The sequence below is a fragment of the Lissotriton vulgaris genome, chromosome 11, assembly GCF_964263255.1.
Source record: "Lissotriton vulgaris chromosome 11, aLisVul1.2, whole genome shotgun sequence".
Taxonomy (NCBI): Eukaryota; Metazoa; Chordata; class Amphibia; order Caudata; family Salamandridae; genus Lissotriton; species Lissotriton vulgaris.
The window spans coordinates 5,982,265-6,009,961 of NC_141699.1; the positions used below are offsets into that span (position 1 = coordinate 5,982,265).

The 27,697-nt window shown below is 48.5% G+C and overlaps 1 protein-coding gene and 1 non-coding gene across 4 annotated transcripts in view; one reads left to right on the forward strand and one right to left on the reverse strand.

Annotated features, from left to right (window-relative positions):
- Positions 1-27,697, reverse strand: part of GNB1L (G protein subunit beta 1 like) — a 425,377-nt gene that overhangs the window by 389,698 nt on the left and 7,982 nt on the right. For 2 of the 3 annotated variants that reach the window (XM_086942634.1, XM_086942633.1), the window contains exon 2: positions 369-432. The exons of the other annotated variant lie outside the window; for it this stretch is intronic. The gene's annotated coding sequence lies outside the window, so the exon portion shown is untranslated. The remainder of the gene's footprint in view (positions 1-368; positions 433-27,697) is intronic. 3 annotated transcript variants of the gene reach the window in all.
- Positions 25,943-26,049, forward strand: LOC147678873 (U6 spliceosomal RNA). Its single transcript, XR_015302263.1, has one exon. It is a non-coding gene; the product is annotated as a U6 spliceosomal RNA (small nuclear RNA).

Genomic DNA, 27,697 nt, shown 5'->3' on the forward strand with positions numbered 1-27,697 from the left:
CCCTCTTGTATCTGAACAGACCTTTACATCTGTGATTAACTCGATCACCGAAGAAAACTGAGAGTGCACCCTTAATTCCGGCTGGTGAGTGAAGCCACCGAGCTGCCAGAGCTCCGAAGCGCTACATCACCACCGAAATGTGATGAATCGAGAACAAATGCGTAAAAGGAACCCTTTCTGGCCTTATCTTAAACAAGGAAGTACACGTTTTCATTCACTGCAATTAATCACAAATCTACCCGCCTGGAAGCCTTTTGGGCCAAAAAAGAACTCTCTCAGAACATCAATAATAATCCACAGAAAACTATTTGATAACAGAGTTTCAAAAAATACTCCAAATTAGCTTAATCTGTAGGTGGGGGTCTTACCGACATGGGTGGCAGGATTCTAAGCACTGAACTTCACCGATGAAGAGTTTCCAAAGTGAGAATACTAAAAAAGACAAGAGACAGTGCAGCTTTGTTACCGCGACAACTAACACTGTAAAGAGAGCAGTTCAAAATCAATATTCCTGCAATCAAGAGCCAATCAATAAACTTAGCAGAGATCCAAAGGTGAAAACCGGTTTCAATTTTTCACTTTCACATTCTTTCTGGAACAAGTGAAAAGGGCACAATTATGTCCTTGTGGTTCTTTAAAAAGTTTATAACTAGGGCTCCCATTTTTTTTTTATATTTGACTGATTTTTACAGATAAATACAGACAGAAAACAATGTGCTTACCAGCTGCATTTATTTCTAAAAATTGAAAACTACTGAACATTGGGCTTCTTTGGAGTGCCTTTCCATACTGTCTTTCATTAATTCCAGGCCAACAGCTGAGCAGATAGATGCCATAAGAAGTTAACAGGATGAAGTTTCATTAAATAACAACATATGTTTCCATTTGTAGTATAATGCCATTGTTTACCTGTGGGTGCATTGTTATGTTAAGTTTGGCTGCTTAATTTGCTAAAATACGACAGGCGTCAAAGTCTGAACACGCATTTATTAGTTAAGTAAATGTGGGAAAATACCACATTATAACTTTATATATTCAGAAAACACAAAATAAATATGAATACATACTGACAAGATGGGCAAAAAATAAATATGGATAAATACAGACGGAAATGCTAAAAATATAAATACCATAAAACCGGGAGCCCTATTTATAACGTGAAATGTGTTGGTCTAGTCTGACACCAACCTAACATTGATAAAATAAGGGCTGCGGGGTGTAGAAAGAAGACCCAGTATTGCCTTCTGTATGGGAACAGCTCCCCACAGACTACCACACATACAGAGCTGAGATCAGTGTGAAGTTTGTGCAGCTTAATGTATATATAATGGGGACCCACTGCACAAATGAAGAGTTCCTGAGGCAGGGAAAAGAACTACTATAATGAAATTCTTCAGGCACCCTATATCTTTACTTGTAAGTAATTACTTTACACAATTAACAGAGCTAAAAAACACGTAAATATTAAAGAAATTACAAAATTATTTTATTTTTATTAATGTACAAATATTATAAACACATTTGACATATACGTAAATACTTATATAAATACAGCTCTCAAACACACCAGTGCAATCATCCTTCTCTGTCATAACCCAAACACATTCATATATTATACTTAATAAACATGAAAAAATTCCAAGATATTCAGGTCATAATCTGGAAGATGACCTTTTAATCAATCAATCAGGGATTTGTGAAGCGCGCTACTCATCAGTAAGGGTCTCAAGGCACTGGGGGGGGGGTCTTATGTTCTTTCAAACTTATGTTGTCAAGCAAATATCAAGATACGACATGTGACAGAAAATTCCAATGTGTTACCATCGTCGATAGTTGATAAATATGTTACAGTTGGAGTGAATGATACACTTAGACTATCTCTACATGCGTTTCGGCTCACAGGCCTTCAACAGGAGAGAGACATTTCTTAGGTTTGGATAATATTACTTGGTAGGGGCTTGTACATCGCACAGTGGATGCAGCAAAATGGGGGGAAAATACTGTATTTCCTAAAATGTAGGTGAAGAATGAATTCTTATCACTGGCAAGCACTCCAAACATCAGGGTTTAGGCGATATGCACGATATGAACGTAATGACAAATCTAACAGACGGTCCCTGGTGTCCCTACACCGTACTGAGGAGTCGTCCACTTTCTCTGTATGGTATTGTTAGAACGGTTTTCACCCTACAGCAAATGCTTAATATACGTTTATGCGCACTAAATTCGCACAGAATAGATGGCTGATATCGTCCGATGACGTCCTCCCCACTCACTGAAACCTGATCTAAGCATGACACCATAGGTTTGAAAGGGCATCTTCCAGATTAGGACCGAAATATCTTGGAATTGTACCTTGTGTATATTAAGTATCATTTCTGAATGTGTGTAGGCCACAACAGATGAGGAAGTTTGCACTGGTGTGTTTGAGAACTGTATCCAGATAAGTATTTATGAGTATGTCAAGTGTGTTTACAATATCTGTAGAGTAACAATAACATTATTTTGTATTTCCTTTACTATGTACGTGTTTTTGAGCTCTGCTAATCATGTAAAGTAATTACTTACAAGTAAAGATATAGGTTGCTTGAGGATTTACATTATAGTTGTTCATGCAACGTAAAGAAAGCTTCAAACCAAGAGGAAACTCCATTCTCTGGATCTCATTCACTGGACATTTCATTCCCTGCAGTCACTGATAGAATTGGGTGCTGGCGCTCATACTCGCCCATTGATTCCTGTGAGGCGTGGTCCACAGCAGCCAATAAACCTAGGAGGCGTGATCCACATCAGCCAATAAACCTGTGAGGCGTGATCCACATCAGCCAATAAACCTGTGAGGCGTGGTCCACAGTAGCCAATAAACCTATGATTAATGCAAGAAACCGGTCCTAGGAAGCTTGTTTCCGATACATGGAAGGCATGGCTTGGCAGTTCGGGCTGGACTGTTCCCATGAGGCACAGGGTCAGACTGATTTGCATATGTCCATGTCTGAACTGGGGTGGCAGAGTGGGCTAAAGTACGGTGATGGATTAAACCCAGATCTGTTGACTGGGTGTGAGTGTTTGATTAGTTCAGATGCTCCGTCCATCACCACCCCCTTTTGTACCGCTTTGTTCGCCATACGTTGGCAGGGTATGGTCAGACTTGAGTCCCTTGCTCACTTTGCCACTGGATTCAAGCAAGCCTGGCTGAAGACGGCTTTAATGCCAGAAACTGGTCCTAGGAAGCTTGTTTCCGGTCCAGGGAAGGCATGGCTTGGCAGTTCAGGCTGGACTGTTCCCATGAGGCACAGGGTCAGACTGATTTGCATATGGCCATGTCTGAACTGGGGTGGCAGAGTGGGCTAAAGAACGGTGATGGATTAAACCCAGATCTGTTGACTGGGTGTGAGTGTTTGATTGGTTCAGATGCTCCGTCCATCACCACCCCCTTTTGTACCGCTTTGTTCGCCATAAGTTGGCAGGGTATGCTCAGACGTGAGTCCATTGCTCACTTTGCCACTGGATTCAAGCAGGCATGGCTTGGCAGTTCGGGCTGGACTGTTCTCATGAGGCACAGGGTGAGAATGATTTGCATATGGCCATGTCTGAACTGGGGTGGCAGAGTGGGCTAAAGAATGGTGATGGATTAAACCCAGATCTGTTGACTGGGTGCGAGTGTTTGATTGATTCAGATGCTCCGTCCATCACCACCCCCTTTTGTACCAATAAACCTGTGAGGCATGGTCCACATCACCTGTGACGCGGGGTCCACATCAGCCAATAAAACTGTGAGGCGTGATCCACAGTAGCCAATAAACTTGTGAGGCGTGGCCCACAGCAGCCATTAAACCTGTGAGGCGTGGTCCACAGCAGCCAACAAACCTATGAGGCGTGATCCACATCAGCCAATAAACCTGTGAGGCGTGATCCACATCAGCCAATAAACCTGTGAGGCGTGATCCACATCAGCCAATAAACCTGTGGGACAGTACCCAAAGTGGCTCAAACTACAAAATGCAGACCTTGCCAAAAGGTTCTTGCTGAGGTGTGGTGGGGTGTGATATACGTGCCAGCGAAGTCTGTATTTCTGAAGGGCCTGCAGAGGCTTCTCTGGTCCTTTCTGTAAAAAGGAAATGCCCTGAAAGTGGTAAATGGGGACGCAAGTGCCCCTAAGCAGCCATCATCCTCTAAACAGAAAGAAGAGAGGCGCAGTTTGAAAGAATCCCAAAGCCTGCACGAACCTGCTAAGCTTCATGCTGAAATGTCTCCCACATATGCAGGCCCACCGGAATTAGGCGATTCTTCGGCTGCCGCGTTTTTCACATAATTATGGGTTTGCCGCACTTGCCATATAATCCATCATCTGCTACACAATCTGCAGATTTTAACGAAAAAGAAACAATCTTGTTCCTAGCTCATACGGATCAAAAGTTACTAAAACATGGTCATACGTTTCTGCTCAGTTGAAGGTCCTTATCAAAGTTTGACTGGTCGTCAAGTGACAAACTAATGAAATAATACTATTACAAAATGTGCATTAAGACATATCATTTGCTTTTTCATGCCACATAATTAACTCAACCCTGCCACGTAATATGGCCCTCATCTGCCTTATAATTCCAGTGGCGCCGACTATATGCAGAGGAAACACACCCTAGTGCATTCCAACATGTCCAGGGGACTATCTTCTACCCGCGCAGTGACAGCTCTTAAGTCTCATCGAGACATCTAGGCCCACATCTGGTTACAAGAAGAAAGAAACAGCAAACAGGCCCTAGAACTGACAATGTGATTAGCAGTATTAAACTTTAAAAGATCCAAAAACCATTAGGAATTTTAATAAACGTTGGTTTGTGTTTTTTCTTTTACACTTGTTTGTTACCCAACTTTGATGTCTTTGTGCGAAAAGCATTCTTGGCGACTCCAGCTGTACATACATTTCAATTCCTTTGCAGCAAAAGATGTGCACACCAAATTATCTTAAAACTGGGACGGGGTCTCGCCAGACTCAATGCCTCCATCATGAAGCCGCTTTCCCTGTTCAGCATTGAGCGTCTCCGGTGGGACGCACCTACCGTAATTGTAAGTTGGAGAGGCCATGCTGAGGTATTACAGTTCCTGGGGTGCCAGGATACTACTGACCGCCTGTAGAACCTCACTCGATGTGTAGGGATTTGGGGCAGGCAGGATCCACCCTCCCACCCTGGAACAAGGAGGGCTTCGGGAGTGCCCTCACTCGCGCTCTCTTGGGGTGTTCATCAGGGGGGGCTCCTAGCACAAGACACCAGGTACCGTACCGTACAGTTCAGGATCTACTCTCAGACGCGCTTCTGGGGAAATCACTCTGTCCTAAACTCCCTGGGAAGCTGTACGTGGCTCTGTGGAGTGAATTGCAGCCGACTAGGAGTACTAAAGGCTTGTCCCCATCTGTGCCCTCTTGGGAAATTGTCCCCATCTTTGCCCTCTTGGGGGCTTGTCCCCATCTGTGCCCTCTTGGGAGATTGTCCCCATCTTTGCCCTCTTGGGGGCTTGTCCCCATCTATGCCCTCTTGGGAGATTGTCCCCATCTTTGCCCTCTTGGAAGTTTGTTCCAATCCTTGCACTCTTGGGGGTTTGTCCCTATCCTTGCACTCTTGGGAGATTGTCCCCATCTTTGCCCTCTTGGGGGCTTGTCCCCATCTGTGCCCTCTTGGGAGATTGTCCCCATCTTTGCCCTCTTGGGGGCTTGTCCCCATCTTTGCCCTCTTGGGAGATTGTCCCAATCCTTGCCCTCTTGGGGGCTTGTCCCAATCCTTGCCCTCTTGGGGGCTTGTCCCCATCCTTGCCCTCTTGGGGGCTTGTCCCCATCCTTGCACTATTGGGGGCTTGTCCCCATCCTTGCACTCTTGGGGGCTTGTCCCCATCCTTGCACTCTTGGGGGCTTGTCCCCATCCTTGTCCTCTTGGGGGCTTGTCCCCATCCTTGCCCTCTTGGGGGCTTATCCCAATCCTTGCCCTCTTGGGGGCTTGTCCCCATCCTTGCCTTCTTGGGGGCATGTCCCCATCTTTGCCCTCTTGGGGGCTTGTCCCCATCCTTGCCCTCTAGGGGGCTTGTCCCTATTCTTGCACTCTTGGGGGCTTGTCCCCAACCATGCCCTCTTGGGGGCTTGTCCCCATCCTTGCCCTCTTGGGGGCTTGTCCCCATCCTTGCCCTCTTGGGGGCTTGTCCCCATCCTTGCCCTCTTGGGGGCTTGTCCCCATCTTTGCCCTCCTGGGGGCTTGTCCCCATCTTTGCCCTCCTGGGGGCTTGTCCCCCATCCTTGCCCTCATGGGGGCTTGCCCCCCATCCTTGCCCTCTTGGGGGCTTGTCCCCATCCTTGCCCTCTTGGGGGCTTGTACCCATCTTTGCCCCCTTGGGGGCTTGTCCCCATCCTTGCCCTCATGGGGGCTTGCCCCCATCCTTGCCCTCATGGAGGCTTGCCCCCATCCTTGCCCTCTTGGGGGCTTGTCCCCATCTTTGCCCTCTTGGGGGCTTGTCCTCATCCTTGCCCTCCTGGGGTCTTGTCCCCATCCTTGCCCTCTTGGGGGCTTGTCCCCATCATTGCACTCTTGGGGGCATGTCCCCATCTTTGCCCTCTTGGGGGCTTGTCCCCATCTTTGCCCTCTTGGGGGCATGTCCCCATCTTTGCCCTCTTGGGGGCTTGTCCCCATCCTTGCACTCTTGGGGGCCTGTCCCCATCTTTGCCCTCTTGGGAGCTTGTCCCCAATCTTTGCCCTGTTGGGGGCTTGTCCCCATCCTTGCCCTCTTGGGGGCTTGTCCCCATCTTTGCCCTCTTGGGGGCTTGTCCCCATCTTTGCCCTCTTGGGAAATCCAAAAGAGCTGCACAGACATGATCAGAGGATCTTTCTTGATCACAGATATTCATGCCACATTTTTGGCTTCCACAGTGTCGATTAGCAATGTGTGGTCAAAGTTCCACTAATACCAACGTCTCGTCTCAACACCACCAAAGCACTGGCGACAATATAGCAATAATAGGATTTATTTAGGTGCTGAAAAAGAACTAACAACCAGGGGCCAATCTCGTACACACAGCATTGACAGTGTGCATCACCAAATTCTGACAACACACCATGATCCACAATCCCAATGCCACCGCTATATACTGTGATTGTTACAGTGCTTTGAAAATACAAGACTAGGGCAATGAGCACTATATGAACAACTTTCTATATATCAAAATCACCCTTTTAAAAAAGTTTCAAGAACATTCGAGTACTATCTTGGAATTGGTGTTTTCACTGTCTAACTAGACAGGGGTGTCTATTGTCTGCCTAACAATAAAGGACTTGTGACATGTTTCCTGAATACTATTCATCAACAAAAGAGTGACTCAGAAGATGTAACAAAATGTACAACCAAACTGGGGGGTGTGTGTGTGATGGAAAAAACCTCTGTTTTTAAAAGAATCCTCACTCACCAACCTAGTTGGTGACATGCTTCCTCATCGGGTTCCCACCAGGGAGACCGAATGTCTCCCCGGTGTGCTACAACATCTGAATTACAGCAGAGCAGGTTTTTTTGGACTGTGTGATTGGTGGGTGGTATGGGTATTAAAAGATGGTAAACTGCTCCTAGAACTAATTTTAATAAAAGGGCCGCATGCAATCATTAAAATCAGGTGAAGCGGACACGTGCTGGTCTTTAAAATGAACCAGCTATATCCTACATTAAATGTGAAAAGGCGGTCGACATGTTTCTGCTTGTGACTGCTAATTTAGCAAAGTTTTCATCAGGACCAAAGCAAACTCCCCGGCGGTATACGTACGCTAAGGCGTACCCTAACCTGGGGAGTGTGCATGTACGGTAAAACTCACGGTTTTACCCAAGAGGGCGCTCCCGGAATTTCCAAGGACCCTTGTTTCCTGAATATCCAAATACGATCAATTTACCCACAAGTATTGTAAAAGGGAATCATTTACACAGAAACGTGGTTTCATGAACATCTGATGAGAACAACGAAACACACCAGAAGCATGCAATGATTAGTGCGAGGCACCCTTACGTCAACCTGAACACCCCCAACAGTAAACACAAGGGAGCATAAGCAAAAAGGCACATGTGCCAGCTAGAAACAGCCATCCTCTCTGCAGACATAATACAAAGAAGGTATCTCAACAGCATGGTCACATAACTGCTACAGACACCCACCACCAGACACACACACACAAGACAAGAAGAACCTAAACAACAACCATCACATGACTGCCATAGATACACACTGATCACTACACAAACACACACACAAGAGGAACCTAAACAACAGTCACATGACTGCTGGAGACACCCACCCACCACCAGACACATGCACACAAGACAAGAAGAACCTAAACAACAACCATTACATGACTGCTGGGGACACCCACCCACCACACGACACACACACTCACAAGAAAAGAAGAACCCAAACAACAACAATTACATGACTGCTAGGGACACCCACCCACCACAGGACACACACACTCACAAGACAAGAAGAACCTAACCAACAAACATTACATGACTGCCATAGATAGACACTGATCACTACACACACACACACATACACACACACACAAGAGGAACCTAAACAACAGTCACATGACTGCTAGAGACACCCACCCACCACCAGACACACACTCACAAGACAAGAAGAACCTAAACAACAACCATCACATGACTGCTAGGGACACCAACCCACCACCAGACACAAACACAGAAAGAACCTAAACAAGAAGTTGCATGACTGCTAGAGACATCCACCCACCACCAGACACACACACAAGACAAGAAGAACCTAAACAACAACCATTACATGACTGCCATAGATACACACTGATCACTACACACACACACACACACACACACACAAGAAGAACCTAAACAACAGTCACATGACTGCTAGAGACACCCATTCACCACCAGACATACACACACAAGACAAGAAGAACCTAAACAACAATCATCACATGACTGCTAGGGACACCCACCACCAGACTCTCACACAGAAAGAACCTAAACAAGAAGTTGCATGACTGCTAGACACCCACCCATCACCAGACACACACACACAAGACAAGAAGAACCTAAGCAACAACCATCACATGACTGCTAGGGACACCCACCCACCACCAGACACACACTCACAAGACAAGAAGAACCTAAACAACAACCATCACATGACTGCTAGGGACACCCACCCACCACCAGACTCACACACAGAAAGAACCTAAACAAGAAGTTGCATGACTGCTAGAGACACCCACCCACCACCAGACACACACGCACAAGACAAGAAGAACCTAAACAACAACCATCACATGACTGCTAGGGACACCCACCCACCACCAGACACACACACAGAAAGAACCTAAACAAGAAATTGCATAACTGCTAGAGACACCCACACACCACCAGACACACACACACAAGACAACAATCTAAACAACAAGTCACTCAACTGCCAGATACCCACTCATCGCGAAACACACAAGCAATAGATATAGGGCTGGCACCACAACAAAGCCAACTATTTGCTAGAGACCCGTTCCATTCATACACAGACTCACACAAGAAGACACTAAACAATAGAGCCATTAACCAACGAAGATAAGCAGGCACACACAAGAGAGACAGGAGGCAGATCCACAAAAGTGCCCACTAGAAGGGAACATGCAGGAGAAGGCAAAGACACTAAAAAACACTGACTGCCAAAGATGTGCACTTGATCCATCAAAACAAAATATACATATATATATATGTTATGTTATGTTATGTTATTAACTTTTGTATAGCGCACAGATGCCGCAGCCAAGAGGCGTCCCGGCGCTTTTGGAGATAGAAGACATAACACAACAGAGATGACCAAAACACAGAGCTATACAGCAGAGAATAAATGGGTTTTTAATTGTTTCCTAAACTGAAACAAATCGTGGATGGAACGGAGTGAAGCAGGCAAAGAATTCCATAGAGTAGCCGCCATCACCGAGAAAGAGCGTCCACCCATTCTGGACTTTTTAAAACGAGGAACAATGGCCAAATTAGACCCTGCAGACCGCAGAGCTCTTGCGGGGACATAGTGGAGGATGGTCTGGGTGAGAATGGGGGGGGAGGCCAAATTGAGAATTTTAAAAGTGAGGCACAAAGCCTTGAACTTAATTATTTGGCCTACTGGTAGCCAATGAAGGTCACGGATAGTACTGCGAGCTGAAACAAATTTGGGGAGGCCGACTAGCATCCTGGCCGCCGAATTTTGTACCCGCTGAAGACGGGCAAGCTCAGCTTGATTAACGCCCAGAAACAGAGAACTGGCGTAGTCCAATCTGGTCAACACCAGAGCTTGGACTATGATCTGCCTGGTATCCGCGTCAAAAAATTTAAAAATAGGCCGTAGGCTTTGTAGAGCGCCAAAACAGATTCCTGCAACACGTTTAATGTGGGGAATAAAAGACAATTGATTGTCAAGCCAGACGCCCAAATTTCTGACTTCGGTTACAGGAGTAGGAACAGGACCCAATTCAGAAGGCCACCATTGGTCTCCCCAGAGCTCACTGTCTCTACCGAAGAGAATGACCTCCGTCTTGGTGGCATTGAGTTGTAAGCGATTGTTCGCCATCCAACCGGCAACCGCTTTGAGGGCTGCCTGAAAAGTGGAGGCGTTCATATTGGAATCGCCATTGAGTGACACCGCCAGTTGTGTGTCATCGGCGTATGACACTATTGTAAGCCCAAAACTAGCAGCTACCTGCGCCAGCGGAGCAACATACAAGTTAAAAAGGGTGGGGCTGAGGGCCGAGCCCTGTGGCACTCCCTGTAGAATGGGGCGAGGGGCGGAGATGTAGGGAGGAGTAGAAACTTTAAAGGTTCGACCCGTAAGAAATGATCGAAACCATTCAAGCGCCTGTTCTCCAACTCCTGCCTCAGCGAGGCGATGTAAAAGGATGTGGTGGGAGACCGTGTCGAACGCGGCACTTAGATCCAATAGGATCAGTGCCGCCGTCTGACCTTGGTCAAGTATATTCCTAATGTGTTCCACCACTGCCAAAAGAGCAGTCTCGGTACTATGACCGGCTCGAAACCCGTTCTGGGAGTTGTCCAGTATGTTTGCTTCTTGCAGGTGGAGGGATAGAATCCTATTAGCGTGAGCTTCAGCTATTTTAGCCATCCAAGGAAGGAGGGAAATAGGACGGTAATGCTCTGATTTGGAAGGGTCAAGAGACGTTTTTTTTAAGATAGGTATAATAGTGGCCTGCTTCCAAGCAGTGGGAACACTACCAGTTCTAAATGAAAGATTTATTAAGTTCTGCATCGCCGGATAACAGCAATCTGCGAATTCGCGAAATTGCATGGGTCTCATCGGGTCCTCCGGAGAACCTGATTTAACTTTAACCGTCAGATTTAGGAACTCCTCTTGAGTGGGGCCTGGAATGATTAATAAGGATTTAGAGACCGGAGGGGCACTGATAATTTCACTGACAAAAGGCGTGGCAAACGACCTGTATATGGCCTCCACTTTTTCAACGAAAAATGAGGCCAGATCTTCGCAGTGCGTCATAGAGGCAGTGAACGTGGAGGCAGTTCTTTTGTTGGTGAGATCCTTACACATCCTAAAAATGGTTTTAGTAGGATTCATGCTGCTTTTTATTTCTTGTGAGTAAAAAGCAGCTCTGGCTGAGCATATGGCCTTATGATACGTCCTGATGCAAGATCTATAAGTTGCTTTAAGATCAGTATCATAGTTTCTGCGCCAGGCGCGTTCTGCTTTTTTACAAGATGCCTTCAGTGCCCTGAGGGATTCATCATACCAGGGACTGGGGGGGCCAGATTTAGCTTTGCTCCACCTAGCTGGTATGAGGGTATCCAAAGATTGCTCTAGCCACTTGCAAAAGTCGTCATAGCCCCGGGAAACTTCCTCAGGAGGTTGAGGGTGGTGCTGCAGCAACAGATGGTGAAAGTGCTCTAAGTTCAGGTTTCTCCAAGGACGTTTAAGAGTCTTAGGCAAGTTGTTATTGGCTAAAGGGATGTCAGTGGCAATATGCGTTTCGATCAGATGGTGATCAGTCCAGGCCATAGGCTTGGGCTGGAGCACTTCAATATTAGAAGAGATGTTCGTCAGAAAAGGATCCAACAGGTGTCCTCCAATGTGAGTCGGGGATTCAACCAGTTGGACTAGATGAAATGCCTCAAGATCAGAAAGCAAACTTTGGACTGGGTTGGAAAGTGGTGCGTCCATATGGAGGTTCAGATCACCAACAACCGTAAAATTGTTGGTTTTCAAAACTAAAGAAGAGACCACATCCGGAAGGCTGACACGAAAGGATCCATCCGGACCAGGGGGCCTATAGATTAAAAGTCCCGCAAAGGTGAAGTGGGGACTTACAGTGATGTTAAAGTGCGCACTCTCACAACCAACTATAGTAGTGGGAGTCCAGGCACACGAATAGCAAGTTTTTAATGCGACTGCAATGCCACCGCCTCTACCATTACGATGGGAAGAGTGCAAGGTATAGCCAGCTGGGAGGGCTAAGTTAATCACCGCCATAGAATTATCATGGAGCCACGTTTCGGTGAAGAAGAAAATGTCTGGATTTTCATCATTAATCAGAGAAAATATTTCTTGCGAGTGGCAGGCCAGTTACCTTACATTCAAAAGAAAAATTTTAAGAGGCGAAATGACAACAGGGCCCCGTGTGGGTCCGGTGATGTGAGCTCTAGGGGGTTTAGGTAGAAAACGCAGGATGGGTTGTGGTGCCGGGAGACGAAAGGAACAGTTAGGGCACTGATAAGGACCGCTAAGAGGATCCAAAGTGCCATGGCGGCATCCACTTACCCCTGGGCGCAAAGCACGAATATCTACCGAAGATAGCATCCTGAAGTAGTAATGGGCCCTGCCAGGCCCTGCCTAGCGCGGACGAGCGCAGACGGGCAGGACTCTGGCTGGACTCAGGCGCGATGAAAGGCGCACCGCTGCGCGTCACCGCTGCGCGACCCGAAGGGGGCTCAAATAGGCTCACAAGGGCGAGATCTCGCGAGATTGCGCGAGAGTGCCCCAGCCCAAAGCAAGATGGCGCTCGAACTCGTCCCCGGTACCCCGTGATCCCGGACCCGCCAAAGGCAGTGTGGATGGTCCCCAGGGGGGTTTTATGGTGCAAGGATGAGGCCAGGGGGTCGGTGCAGCTAAAAACAAGGTACAAGCAAAGTAAGTCAAATAAAATGAAAAACGGGATTTTTTAAAATTCAAAGAGCAGGCAAAAAGCGCAGCTAGCGCTAGTGAGGTCCAATTGCATAGTCACCTTCTCCAGGCTGACCTGCCGTCTCTCGCTGCCTCAAGTAGGCTCACAAGGGCGATATATATATATATATACATACATATATACATATATATATACATACACAACCCCTCCCCTCCAGATGCTCCTCCAGAACAGAGGCGCCTGACTCCCAGTGACACCCACCCAAGATGCGCGTGCAAAAACACCTCAACAACAGCAGCACTGCCTACCAGAGACAAAACTCCTCGGTAAACACACATGCGTGCACACATACGCACAGGATAAAGGCACTACCTACCAGAGACATGAACTCATCGCTAAACACACACGAGGCACACACATACCCACACGAAAGAGATGAGGAACCTCAAAGCAGAGCTGCCCGACTGCCAGAAACACCCGCCTTTGTTGAAACACACATTGACACGACAGGCTTACAAAAGCAACTGGCGGCCATTGCATTTCAGTCCAGCCCTGAATATTGCCAATGAAAACAACCCACGCAACACAATCAGGAAGTCCTCAGTCTGGAGATGTAGCAACAATGACCATAATCCGCCTCAGATGTACAGGGACTGCATTCACAGAATAAAATTGACTTTCCCCTCCAGTGGAGCTCAGGAATTCCTGCCCATTCAGTGGTGGTGTGTCACCGGGGATGGAATGTGGACAGCGGTCCGCGTGTTGGTTTAAGACTTACCTGTCAAACAGGAAGCAATGTCAGTGAAACACTTACATGTCCACCAATCACAATCGACAAAAGATCTTTGGAGAGGGAAGGAAAGACAATGTATCAGCTAGAAGGAGACGGATTGGATCAGTTCCCTCCTGGTGTCTGACCACAGAGACCACACACAAAGGGCTGCTTTTCAACACCAAACAGACATATTCGAGTGTAGGGGTTACTTATAAGGTGTTGTTACCTGTAAAGGTGCATAGGCACTAAGTAACCAGAAAAGAAAGTAGGGCTTTGTGAAACAGGAGCAAAAGATAGATCATCCTGATGTGAGAAGGCAGTGAGTTCCAGATCTTCACAGCAACTAGGGAAAAAGCCCAGCCCTGGGAGGTGAACCCACGAGAGCGTGGGGACTACCACAGACGCGCTTCTGTAGATCTGCGGAAGCGAACTGCCCGACAGTGGTGAATCTTATCCTGTAGATACCCAGGTCATGTGTGATGAGAGGGGACATGAAGAGCATGCACATATTTTTAAACAAAATACGCATTGGTCGCCAGTGCAAGGAGCTCTAGGCTTGGTAGATGAAATACCTCTTAGGGGGCCTTAAGGTAAGATGGGCTACAGGGGGTATATCAGGGTTTCAGGAGAGGCCAGAACAGGAATACCAATATTCCTGATGACTTCATTGACTGGATCTGCACAAGTCGGGAATGAAGCGTCAGAGGTGGGGTTGTTAGGAGCCCTTCAAGGGAGAATCCATCCTTATTTGGCTACAAGGGTACTAGATGGTCCATGTAGATCTTGTCAGATTGAAGGATGTCAGCCTTTCCCTCTAACCTTTCGTTGAGGTCTGTCACACCATGAAGTTACTATTCCCTTTACTCTAGGACGTGGTATGATAAAGAACCAACAGTAAAAAGAACTGCTGCCCTGCACTCTAGCAATCTTCTCTCCCGTCTGGAATCCGACTCAAGACCCGAGGCCCCCAGTAAACAGAAGAAATGAGCCCTTCCATCCTGCCTGGTCAGAGTCGCTGGAACCAGCTCCAGTGGGACAGCCAATCAGATTGAGCCTGAATGACGACTAAAGTCCGTGTGACCAGCTGGATTTGTGACCTCACACTGGAATGGTGCAAGGTTATAATGAGCCCTCAATGGTACCCTTTCTGACCTGTTTCGCTAGAGGTGAGGTCCACAGTAGTTGTATCTGGAATGTGAAGGCTGCTAGAGGAACTCGGGGTTCCATCGCCCGGGAGAAGCAGTAATCCTGTCTGTAGGCCTGTACAAATCCCAAAGAAAGATACTCCTGCCACGAGCAGTGGTTTCTGAGCTGTCGGCTGCCAAATCTGCGAGATGTTCTGGTGGTCCTCACTCTAACCACGAGCCTCGCTGAATCCTTGGCAAACGCAGTGACCACAAATCTCAGCAGCAACTGATAAATTCCAAGACTGCCTGTGTCCCAAACCTTGTCCATGAAGTAACAGCATAAGTAGGATTACCAATGCCAGGTGCATTAGGAAAGTTCTGAAACAGAAGCATGTATGTCCACCTAGTGGGAGTATGAGCAGACAGTGGTTCTGGAACACCTGTGAACCAAATAAAAACTTTATTCACTTTTTATTTTAGTTTATTTTTCATACTTTGGATTTGTGGCCCAAAACACCAAAGGAGGAAAGCCAGACAAAGTGCGTAACAAATGACGGTCAGGCTTCAAAGAACCTATGCGCTACAGTGCGGACAGCCACAGGTTGCTTTGTACCTCTCCACACTACCGCTGGTCCTTGACTGCTTAAGACAAGAAACACAGCCATCTCTCGGAAATTAAGTAATCTGGTGTGTTTCATTAAACTTCGAAGTCTCACCCCTCCAGAAGTCAACACACAGGCTAAGGGTGGGAATCAAAAGCTTTCTTCACTCCTCCAAACCAAGGACCAGGTGGGGCGGACTAATGTAGCATCATTTACACGGGCTTCCAAAGACACGTCAACAGGTTGGAAACAAAGCAAGACCAGGAAGACGGATGTGCTTGGCCCCCAATAGAGGCAAGTGTTAAGTTTGAGGCCCTCTGGAGTGTGCACAAGGCCTACTGGGACACAACTCTGACTCCTGCAGAAACTATGCATGAATGACTGAAACAAACAAGCATATCCACTGGAGTCCAGAGAACCAGGCTGGTGAATGCCTGAAGCCCATACTTGAGAGCAGAAGAAAGCCACAAGCACTCCAGGAAACACCCAAACACTGAACTCATTTTCAATTGCAACTGAGGGATGCACTCATTCGATTGGGCTCTACGTTCTTCCCTCATATCTGGAGCAGCAGACTCCATAGCACTTCGAAGCTATCAAAATGTGATGCGCCGTACTTTTTAAAACTATCAATTGAATAAATATCTCCAGAACAGAACAGATTTGCACCTCCAGCTTCCACAATGTTTCCTTTTTAGGCTGTTCTAATTCACCTATATTATAATAATAAAAAAATACCCTTTAAAGGTAAATTACTATTGCCAATCGATGGGGAGGGGTCATATTTCGACAGTTTATGTGTGGTGTGTCCTGAGGGGGGGAGGCAGAAAAAACATAAGAAGATGGAGAAAACTAACAGAAGCAAAGATTGTAAGGCAGAAGACGACATTCATCCAGTTAAAATACAGAACAATAGAAACATCCATCTACCTACAGTAACAAAAAAATACAATGGTTATCACCCTAAAAGGCCCACTTGGAAGGAAAAAATAAGAGTCCAATTACTTTCTTTAACAAGCATTTGCAATTCAATAGGTCTCGCAGCATCCAAGTTTGAGTTATTGGCATTGTATATGACAATATGTTGCATGAATTTTTTTGCAAACTCTGTATTGGCTGGTGGTGTTTGTGCCCGGTAAAAGTGTGCACTGACGGATGGTGGTGTTTGTGCCCGGTGAAAGCATGCACTGACGGCTGGTGGTGTTTGTGCCTGGTGAAAGCGTGCACGGATGACTTATGGTGTCTGTGCCTGGTGAAAGAGTGCACTGACGGCTGGTGGTGTTTGTGCTCGGTGAAAGCGTGCACGAACAACTTATGGTGTCTGTGCCTGGTGAAAGTGTGCACTGACGGCTGGTGGTGTGTGCCTGGTGAAAGGGTGCACTGTCGGCTGGTGGTGTTTGTGCCCGGTGAAAGCGTGCACTGATGACTTATGGTGTCTGTGCCTGTTGAAAGTGTGTACTGACGGCCGGTGGTGTGTATGCCTGGTGAAAGCGTGTACTGATGGCTGGTGGTGTGTGTGTGTGCCTGTTGAAAGTGTGCACTGATGGTTGGTGGGGTGTGTGCATGGTGGAAAAGCGTGCACTGACATGTTCAAAAGTAAAGTACGCCATACTGCTATTGCTACAATAGTTAATTGTAGACGTGTTAACAATTGATGCGTGCACTGATGGCTGGTGGTGTGTGTGCCTGTAGAAAATGTGCACTGATGGCTGGTGGTGTGTGTGCCTGGTGGAAGTGTGCACTGCCAGGTGGTGGCGTGTGTGCCTGGCGGAAGCGTGTACTGACGACTGGTGGTGTGTGTGTCTGGTGAAAGCGTGCACTGACGGCTGATGGGGTGTGCCTGGTGAAAGCGTGCACTGACGGCTGATGAGGTGTGCCTGGTGAAAGTGTGCACTGACGGTTGGTGGTGTGTGTGTGTGCCTGGTGAAAGCGTGCACTGACGTCTGGTGCTGTGTGCGTGTGGTGGAAGCTTGCATTGATCGCTGGTGGTGTTTAAATAGCAACATACTTGGGTTCAGCATAGAAAGCACTCTTTTTAAACAAGCATTAAGAGTGAGACAGCACACAATGATCCAATGGTAATTACTAGTTGAAGGCAAATCGCATAAAGAACATTAGGAACTATACACTGCAATTGTTTACATTGATTCAGACGGTCCTTGCTGCATTCAGGACATTATCACAAATCAGTCTCTTTCGTGAGAAGTAATACCTTACATCCTAAACAGCTGTTTTAACAGAATGTTCCCGACTTTAAAAAGAGAGATGCCTAAAACGTTGGCAGGGAGACAGCATCCTGAATTTAGGCCGTATGAATGTCACTTCATTGTTTAACTGAAAGAAAAAAAGCTCAACTATAATAAACTCCTAGCCAACGCTGCAACACCATTCCGCCAGCTAAGCAAGCTGAGTAAGAAGGGATGCAACCACTGCACATTTATAAAAAAATAAAGCATACCCTAAAGTGTACCATCTGCACAGTACATAGGACACAGAATTGAAATGCGGTTGCTTTATGTAACAAGAAAACGTTTAATTGCAGTGATGCACAGTAAACACGCATAACGTTCAAAAGTCAACAGCAACTTCAAATAAAGCAGGGGTCTGCCTATATTCTGACATTTAAGCATCTGGATACAGAGTGTAAAGATATGAGTGGGATATAAAGGTACCAGCTTGAAAAGTGTTTAGGCTCAAACACAAACCTCAATTATGTTTTATTATCACAATTCCCCACTTTGCACCCAGTCACTGGTCAATACAAGCAAATTCCTCCAACACAACGTATTTTGGTTTTCTTGTAATGCAATCTTGGTATTTAGATTAACAAGTGGGGACATTTTGGTATTACATTTTATTAGTGAACACAGTGTTGTTGAAATGTGGTGCTTCTATTAAAACAAGCAATGAGATCCGGCCAGTATCACCATAAGTATAGTAGGAATGTATATAGGCTATAGTTAGTAAGGGATATACGATATTCTGTAGACCTAATTTAATGATTTTTAACTGTACCCCCCCCCCCCCCCCCCCCTGCGCCCACCCAGAAGTGAGGCACAGGATACAGTAACCAGTATGGTAGTTTATACAGCAGAGCACATTAAATTAGATATTGACCTTTCATGCTCTATCCCCGCAGTCAACCACTAATTTGGATAGAATACAAAACCTGCCCAGGTAAGTTTCCAGCAATATTCGGTTATGTACAATAGTCCGGCCCTACACCTTCACTATTAAGCGGAATGAACGTCCGCTATAAGTCTTAACAAACAGATCACTTAAAGCAAACGTTAATGCAGCTCTGGTGGCAGCAGAGCACCTACCAGCGCGCAGAAATGGATTTAGAACGGTGAGTTAGGTTACTGCAAAATGCGGATCGCCGCTAACACTTACATGTCTCGTACGGAGAAGTCGTAATTCTAGTGCACATTGAGGCCGCTATACTTACAGCTACTGCTCCAGGACGTGAGCAAAGACTTTATGCTCATCTCAAAAAACAGAGAATCCTGGAGGCTTAGCGCTACAGCGGTTTGTATCAAGACCAATCCCATGGCTTGCTCCTCTGCCCCTCCTGGGTAGGTCAGAGCGCTAGAGCGGTTTGTATAAAGACCAATCCCATGGCTTGCTCCTCTGCCCCTCCTGGGTAGGTCAGAGCGCTACAGCTGTTTGTATAAAGACCAATCCCATGGCTTGCTCCTCTGCCCCTCCTGGGTAGGTCAGAGCACTAGAGCTGTTTGTATAAAGACCAATCCCATGGCTTGCTCCTCTGCCCCTCCTGGGTAGGCCAGAGCACTAGAGCTGTTTGTATAAAGACCAATCCAATGGCTTGCTCCTCTGCCCCTCCTGGGTAGGTCAGAGCGCTAGAGCTGTTTGTATCAAGACCAATCCTATGGCTTGCTCCTCTGCCCCTTCCGGGGTTAACGGCCAGGGTTGGATTGGGATAAAAAAAAAAAAAAAAAAAAAAAAAAATCGGCCCACATTTGCATATTGCCTTTGTAAAACACTGCTTCGGCGAAGTTTTATGAGGGGGTGGGAGGTAAAAAAAATGCACTGGTGAAACACACCTGAATACAAGTGAAGCCACTATTGCTCCGGCCCCCTGCCCCCGCTCAATAAGCATAAGTTAATGCGCCGGCCCAGTGAGAGAATGGGAGTGAAACCTCTGCCCTTTGATAAAAGGGTAGTAATCCAGAAAGGCCACTCAGCCACCCAAGTCAAGTCAAGTCAAGTCAAAGATTTATATAGCGCGCTACATACCCAGAGGGTCTCAAGGCGCTTGGAGAAGGGTGGGGAGTTACTTGTCGAATATCCACGTTTTGAGTTGTTTTCTGAATGCTAGGTGGTTCTGAGTAAGGCGAAGGTCAGTGGGAAGTGAGTTCCAAGTTTTAGCTGCTAGGTAGGAGAAGGATCTACCTCCCATGGTGGTTTTGTTGATGCGGGGTACAGTGGCAAGGGCTTGGTTGGAGGATCGTAGCTGGCGGGAGGGGGTGTAGAAGGATAGTCGTGTGTTGAGGCATTCGGGTCCGATTTCGTAGAGTGCTTTGTGTGCGTGGGTTAGGAGCCGGAAAGTGATCCTCTTATTGACGGGGAGCCAGTGGAGGTTTTTCAGGTGATCAGAGATGTGTTCTTTATGCGGGATGTCTAATATGAGCCTGGCTGAGGCGTTCTGGATGCGTTGTAGTTTTTTCTGGAGTTTTGCGGTGGTGCCGGCGTAGAGGGTGTTTCCGTAGTCCAGTCGGCTCGTGACCAGAGCGTGGGTGACTGTTTTTCTAGTTTCGGTAGGGATCCAGCGAAATGTTTTTTTGAGCATGCGAAGAATGTTGAAGCAAGATGAAGAAACGGCGTTGACTTGTCTGTTCATCGAGAGTGAGGAATCCAGGATGACGCCCAGGTTCCGTGCGTGGTCCGTCGGGATGGGTGCTTTTCCAAGGGCCTCTGGCCACCAAGAGTCGTCCCAGGCGGAGGGGGAGGAACCTAAGATGAGGACTTCTGTTTTGTCTGAGTTCAGTTTCAGACGGCTGTGCTTCATCCATTCGGCTACTTCTTTCATTCCTTCGTGTAGGTTGGTTTTGGCCGTGTTAGGGTCTCTGGTGAGTGATAGGATCAGTTGAGTGTCGTCGGCGTAGGAGATGATGTTGAGGTTATGTTGGCGTGCGATGGCCGCGAGGGGGCTCATGTAGACGTTGAAGAGGGTGGGACTGAGTGAGGACCCTTGAGGTACGCCGCAGATGACTTCAGTGGCCTCTGACTTGAATGGTGGAAGGCGGACTCTCTGCGTTCTTCCGGAGAGGAACGAGGTGATCCATTCCAGTGCTTTTCCTTGGATTCCGATGTTTTTGAGGCGCTGTAGAAGGGTGCTATGGCAGACTGTGTCGAAGGCTGCGGAGAGGTCGAGGAGGATGAGGGCGACTGTGTCTCCATTGTCCAGTAGAGTTCGAATGTCGTCTGTTGCTGCGATGAGGGCGGTTTCGGTGCTGTGCTTGGCTCGGAAGCCGGACTGTGAGGAGTCGAGGGATTTGTTGGTTTCGAGGAATGCGGCGAGCTGGTTGTTGACAGCTTTCTCGATGACTTTGGCTGGGAATGGAAGGAGTGAGATAGGGCGATAGTTTTTGAGTTCGGTGGGGTCAGCTGTGGGTTTCTTCAGGAGGGCGCTGAGTTCGGCATGTTTCCAGCTTTCCGGGAAGGTTGCGGAGTTGAGGGAGCAGTTGATGACGTCTCGGAGGTGCGGTGCAATAATGGAGTCTGCTTTGTTAAAGATGTGGTGGGGGCAAGGGTCAGTGGGGGATCCTGAGTGGATAGAGTTCATCAGACGGATGGTGTCCTCAGTGGAGATTGGCTTCCAGTCATTGAGGATGTTCAGGGGGGGTGGGGTTCCTGCAGGGGATTGGGAGGGTTGGTCTCCGGGTTGGTTGTCAAAGCTGTTGTGGATGTCTGCGATTTTGTTGTGGAAGAATGAGGCTAGGGAGTCGCAGAGGGCTTGGGAGGGGGTGATGTCGTTGGAGTTGGCTGAGGGGTTGGTAAATTCCTTGACGATGTTGAATAATTCCTTGCTGTTGTGGGCGTTATTATCTAGACGGTCCTTGAAGGCTGCTTTCTTGGCATTTCGGATTAGTTGGTGGTGTATGCGGGTGGCGTTTTTGAAGGCGTCCTTGGTGCTGGTGGTTGGGTCTTTTTTCCAGGCCTTTTCGAGGGAGCGACAGAGTTTCTTGGATTTCTTAAGGTCATCGTTGAACCAGGAGGCCTTCTTGCTGCCTAGTTTGATTTGTCGTTTTTTCAGTGGTGCTAGGATGTCGGCGCTGTTGGATAACCATTGGGTGAGGTTGGTGGCTGCTTGGTCTGGGTTTGAGGAATGGGCGGGGGGCTTTTGAAGAAGCGATGAGGAGATCTGGTCGATGGTGATTTTGTTCCAGTTTCTTTGCAGAGTGGGTTGGGGGTGGTTGTTGGATGTGGGCTTGTTGTAGGTGAAGTGAACGCAGCTGTGGTCAGTCCAAAGGAGAGCTGTGGTGTGGCTGAAGGAAACATGTTTGCTGGAGGTGAAGATAGGGTAGAGTGTGTGACCTGCGATGTGGGTGGAGGTAGTGACAAGTTGTTTAAGTCCGAGGTTTGCGAGGTTGTCCAAAAGGGTGGAGGTGTTGTGGTCGTTGTTCTTTTCAAGGTGAAAGTTGAGGTCTCCCAAAAGGATGTAGTCCTCGGAGGGGAGCGCGTGTGGTGTGATGAAGTCCGTGATGTCTTCACTAAATTGTGCGCAGGGTCCTGGTGGCCTGTAAAGGAGGGTGCCTCTGAGTGTGGTCTTGGGGTTGATGTGGATCTGGAAGTGAAGGTGTTCAGAGTTGGCGAGATTGATGTCTGAGCTGGTTGAGATGCGGATGGATTTCTTGTGGACGATAGCGATGCCTCCTCCTGTGTGGCCGGTGCGGTCCTTGCGAATGATCTTATAGCCTTTCGGGATGGCAATGGTGATGTCTGGGGCAGAAGTGGCGTTCATCCATGTTTCTGTTAGGAAGGCGACGTCCGGAGAGATGGTGTCGAGTAGATTCCAGAGGTCGATGGCGTGCCTGTGGACCGATCGGGTGTTGAGCAGGATGCATTGTAGGTGGTTAGGGTCGGATATCTGTTGTGTGTTCGTAGATGAGGAGTAGTTCTTGGTGGCGTCGAACTTGCAGGAGTTGCAGGAAAAGCGTCCATGGGTGTGGCCAGGAGCAGCTTGGACGCAGGTGAGGGATTGGCCGGGGTTGAGGGCTAAGAGGGTGGTGGCATCGTAAGTAATGCGGGAGGGGTGGACTTCACGAGGACCAGGGGGTCTGGCGCTGGGCGCGGTCCAGGCGCGGACGGGCGTAGACGGGCTTACCTTTTTTTGACCCACTGGGCCGCTGGTGGCATCGAACAACGCAGACACTGGCCACATCGCCCCCCCCCAGACTACTTAAAAAAGCAGCCCACAGCTGGAACTGGACACTGGCCCCTCGGGCATTGCCGAATGCCCGCGTTACCAATCTGACGCTGGGTAAACCCCCGAATACAGGCCATGGCTACCTGTGCAGTGACTGCCCACAAGGGTTGCTCCTCAGCCGGTGTTGTGAGGAATGAAGGTATACCCTACGGCAGGAATTTGAACCTGGCAGCTGCTCTAGGCAGGTGTAACCGGCTGCAGGTGCCCTGTGCGGGCGTGAGAGAGAAGATGCTGCCTGGCAGGGAGAGCATGATTACATGCCCACTCCCCCCATTCCTCCTCCCCCCCCTCCCCCCGCCCTCCTGGGCTGGCAGGGCCTGGGTAAACGGGTCCAGGCTGCATGACAACCCTGTCCCTGCCCCTCAGATTTCCCAGTCTGTAAAGTCGGGTGCAGTGCGTAGAACACCAGACCAGTTATAACTGGTGGAATCGGGGACAACGTGGTTTATTTAACTTGTGTGATGCAGAGCACCCTGAAGGCAGGTAGCGCCTGCATGCTTCTCTAAGAGCTATTAATGTCACACTTCTGAAACTGCTACGAATGCGCAACCTCACACTTGCACTTGGTTTAAGCAGTTCACGACTGCACATGCGCAGCAAGACAATTCCACAGAGGCAACGACGTACTCACCCACTCTGCCCCTCCGCGCCCAGCTCCGGGGCTTGAGCCCCCGAACCCCCACTGGTTTCCGCAGCACCCCTAGGCGCAGCACTTGAAACACAATCGGGGCACAACGCTGGTCACCTCATGACAGCAAAACACTGCCCATCTAAGCGCCATGAAGGACACGCACTCTTCCACCCACAGCACTTCCAATCCACAGCGCTACTCCTACGCAAATACGCGGTGGGCGCTTTATAAATGCAACCATAAAACAGCTCCGAACCCAGGGGGTGCAGGGCAGAAATGGGCGTGGCTGACTCTGCCACCGCACTACCGCCTCTTTACCGATAAGTAGTAGGGCCACTTGAATTATGAGGCATCGAAGGACCTCATTATGTGGCAGGGTTGACTAAATTATGCGGCAAGAAAACGCAAATTATGCAGCGTATCGCGGCGCACTTCGTGATTGCATTACCTCTTAATTTAGTGTTTTTTACTCACATTAACACTGGACAAGGAATCAATCTGAGACCCCAAAACAGCAACACCAACAGAAAGGTCGGTGACACGTCAACCTTTGTAAATTGCCTTTCACTGCTCGGCAGCGCGCGCTATTGTGTTTTTAGTAACTTCTGGTCGGTTTGCGCAAAATCACTTCATTCCAGTGCCCTGCGCACAGGCCAGCCCACCCCAATGTGCACTGAACAAACACCATCTTGGTAAATACCTTCCCATAAAGAGATATGCCGTTGAATCTTTTGGAATGAACTTCAGGGGTGCGGGGGTGGATTTTAGAAAGCCGATCTATTGGGGCAATTTTTCGTTTCTGAAACAGAAATAGGAGAGGGCTGTACTTTTGGGTCAGATTGAGGGCGATGCGCGAACAAGGTGTGATACATTACTACATTGTATGGCTTTTGAAAGCGCCATAAATTACATTTTCCTCAGTAATTCATTCAGACCAGCTTGATCGCTACAGATGTGCTACTAGAAGACAAGCGCTGCTCATCAAGATGTCACCGTGACAGGGGCAGGAGGGGGGGAGGGAGGGGGTATATTTCCACAGATTTTCTCCTCGGATTGTATGAAGATTACTCCAATGGGGCCCGGGGGCCTCGTAAACTTTACTCGCCCGTCAGATCCAGCGGTGGTCCGTGTTTCAATCACATAAATACGTCGTGAAAGCAGCACAGCGCATCTGGGTGTCTGCCTCACGCTATAAATCTTTATTTCTGTGTTTTAGCGCAGTTCATCTAATTCTGATTTGAGACGTGTAAACTCTCGTAGGGGACTCTGAGGATACATCTTTTGTGCTTTGATATTATTCCAACACGTTTTTCATTGTATGCTTTGTTTGTCAGCTGCTGTACACAACCCTGAAGAAACATTGCGACACTTGCCGCAAAACAATATGGGGCATATTATCAAGAACGGCGTTAAAGATTATCGCCGGTTTAGTTGCAGAAAACTGCCGCTAAAGCGGCGATAATGGGCTTGATAATATGCCCTGGAGAATTCCAATAGTCGTCCATGTTCTGGTCTGAACCTGGGCTTCTATTGGAATTCGCCAGGGCATATTATCAAGCCCATTACCCCCTCATGGGTCCTCCCCGTCCCAGTCCTTACCACGTGAGGCAGTCCTGCCTCCACCCAGCCAATCAAAACGCCAGAAATCCAAAGGTCGAAGGTGACATAAGCCCCTCCCACCCACCGCCATGCCTGTTTTTTTTCTGCTCCGACGGCTGTCGGAACGCTGGTGCTCCCGGTTCCTGCCTCTGTTCCTGTTTGCTTCTGGGTGTTTTGGCGGTGCCGTGAGTGTTTCTTTTGCATTTTTAAATGCTTCTGTTTATGGTCTTTTTATGTTTTTACCGGCGCGGCCGCTCCGGTCCTCCGGCCGGCCACGCTCCTGTTCTGGGGTCAGGATGCTCCCCGTTCATGTGCTGGGCTGGGGCGGGGAGCCCTCCTGGTGTTCTGGCCCCAGGTCGTTCCGGCGCTGGTGCTTTAGTGCAGTGGCCGGCCCCTGTGGCCATGTTCTTAATATATGGCTGTGGGTGGAGACTGCAGGGCTGCCCTTTTTTGTTTATTTTCTGTTCTCACATGTGAGATTGCTGTTTGGGGCAGTGTTTCCTGGGGGTTGCTGGGCACTTCCTTTCAATTCCACCACCGATGTGTGTTGGGTGTTTTCCTGGTGCTCGCTTCGGCTGCACATATACTATGCTTGGAACGTTACAGAGTAGATTAGCATGGTCCCTGCACAAGGATGACATGCAAATTCGTGGGGCGTTCCATATATGGGGTTTACTCCTTTACTCGCCATGTTTGAGGGGACTTCCTCTCCGGTGCATCCACGGAGCTGTGCTCATTGGTGTGTCATATGCCTCTGGTGTCACAGGCTATCATGTGCTGAGGGTTCAAGTCCTGCCAATGCTGTCAATGTGACTTGGGATGTTCATTTTCATGCTGTGCTTTGGAAATTTGCATTCTCTTTGTCCACGTAGCATTTTTTGCAGTTTTTCTTGGACTGTTTTGCGCTGTCTGCGCTGCTGGTGCATGCGGCTATGCCATCATCTCTTGTTGGTGGGATCGTGGACGTTTTTTCCCTGTTGGGGTATACATTCGGGGATGGTCCATGAGATTTCTGGCGTTTGTTGCTGGGTCTTTCTCCCTGATTCATTTGCTCCGGCGGGGTTTATTCCCGTTTTTTACCGGCCATTTCATGCTGTCCTGTTGGCTGTACTGGCTGCGGTGTGGCTTGGCATTGCCATGCGGGGTGTTCCTCTCTTTCTGGGGACACGATTTCGCCTGGCGGTCTTTGTCACCTGGTATCCTCCATTTTTCTTCTTTTTTGCACCTTCTCCCTCAGTCTTCGGAGGCTTCTTCCCTGGAGGTCCGGGTTGGGCGGTTGGTGGATTCCGCTCTCAAGAGTTCGTATGCTGCTTCTCCTTTTTGGGGTGTGTGCTTGCTCTTTTTCGGTCTGTGCTTTCTTGGGGTCCCTCCTTCCGATCCCGGATGGTTGGGCCTTGTCCTCGGCTACCGGGGCGGCGGGGGCTTGTGAGATTTCTCACTGGCCTGCGTTTTGGTGCTTTGCCATTCCCCTAGTGCCTTGGTCCTATGCCTGCATTTTTTGCACTACGTTTGGTTCCCTGCCTCTGCGGCGCCTGCTGCTGCCCCTGAATGTCAGTCCGATATGTTGTGCCCGGGTGGAGTCTCTGTGGCCTGGTGGTTGCATCTCTTCCTCTTCAGGTTATGTGTTCCACTCCTGGTGTTGCCCTGCTTGTGGGTCGCCTGTCTCCTTTGGTGTCATTGGTCCGGTCTGCTTTGAGAATGGTGATTCCTGTTGGTCGTCATTCTTGGTTGCCGGTTTCCATTCCGGGCTGTCCCCCTTTTAGGCCATTCTTCTTTGGCGTTGGCCAATTTTTTGTCGCTACGCTCTGTGGTGCTGGTTTCGGTGATGGAGTGGGGCCGGGGGTCCTCTTTCTCTCTGTTCCAGGTCCTGGCTCCCGTTGGTCTTTCTGTTCGGTTCTGCCTCCCGGGGCTTTGGTCGGGTTGGTGCAGCTGTGTCCCTTTCGGTTGAGCCCCTTGCAGCCTGGTTTTCCCCTCTTCTTGGTGGGTTATTTTGGCTTCCCTAGGTGTGGGAGTCACCTGTTTTTCTCGTTCCCCTCCATCCGGCTGCTCAGAGGTTTGCGGTGGTTGAGTTCCGTTTCCTGTTTTCAGGTGTTTCCTTTCGGTCTCTCTCATGCTCCTCTGGTTTTTTCCACGGTGCTGGCTCCTGCTGTGGGGGTTTGCTGGCCTGGTTCCGGTTTCTGGGGTCGTTTTGGGTCTGGCCGTTCCTCGTCTGGTTCCTGTTCGGGGGCTTCAGTTCCTCGGGACCGGTTTGACGCTTTGCTGGGGGCTGTTTCTCAGTGCTCGCTTCAGCGGCTCGTATGCTTTCTGCTGAGCGTTG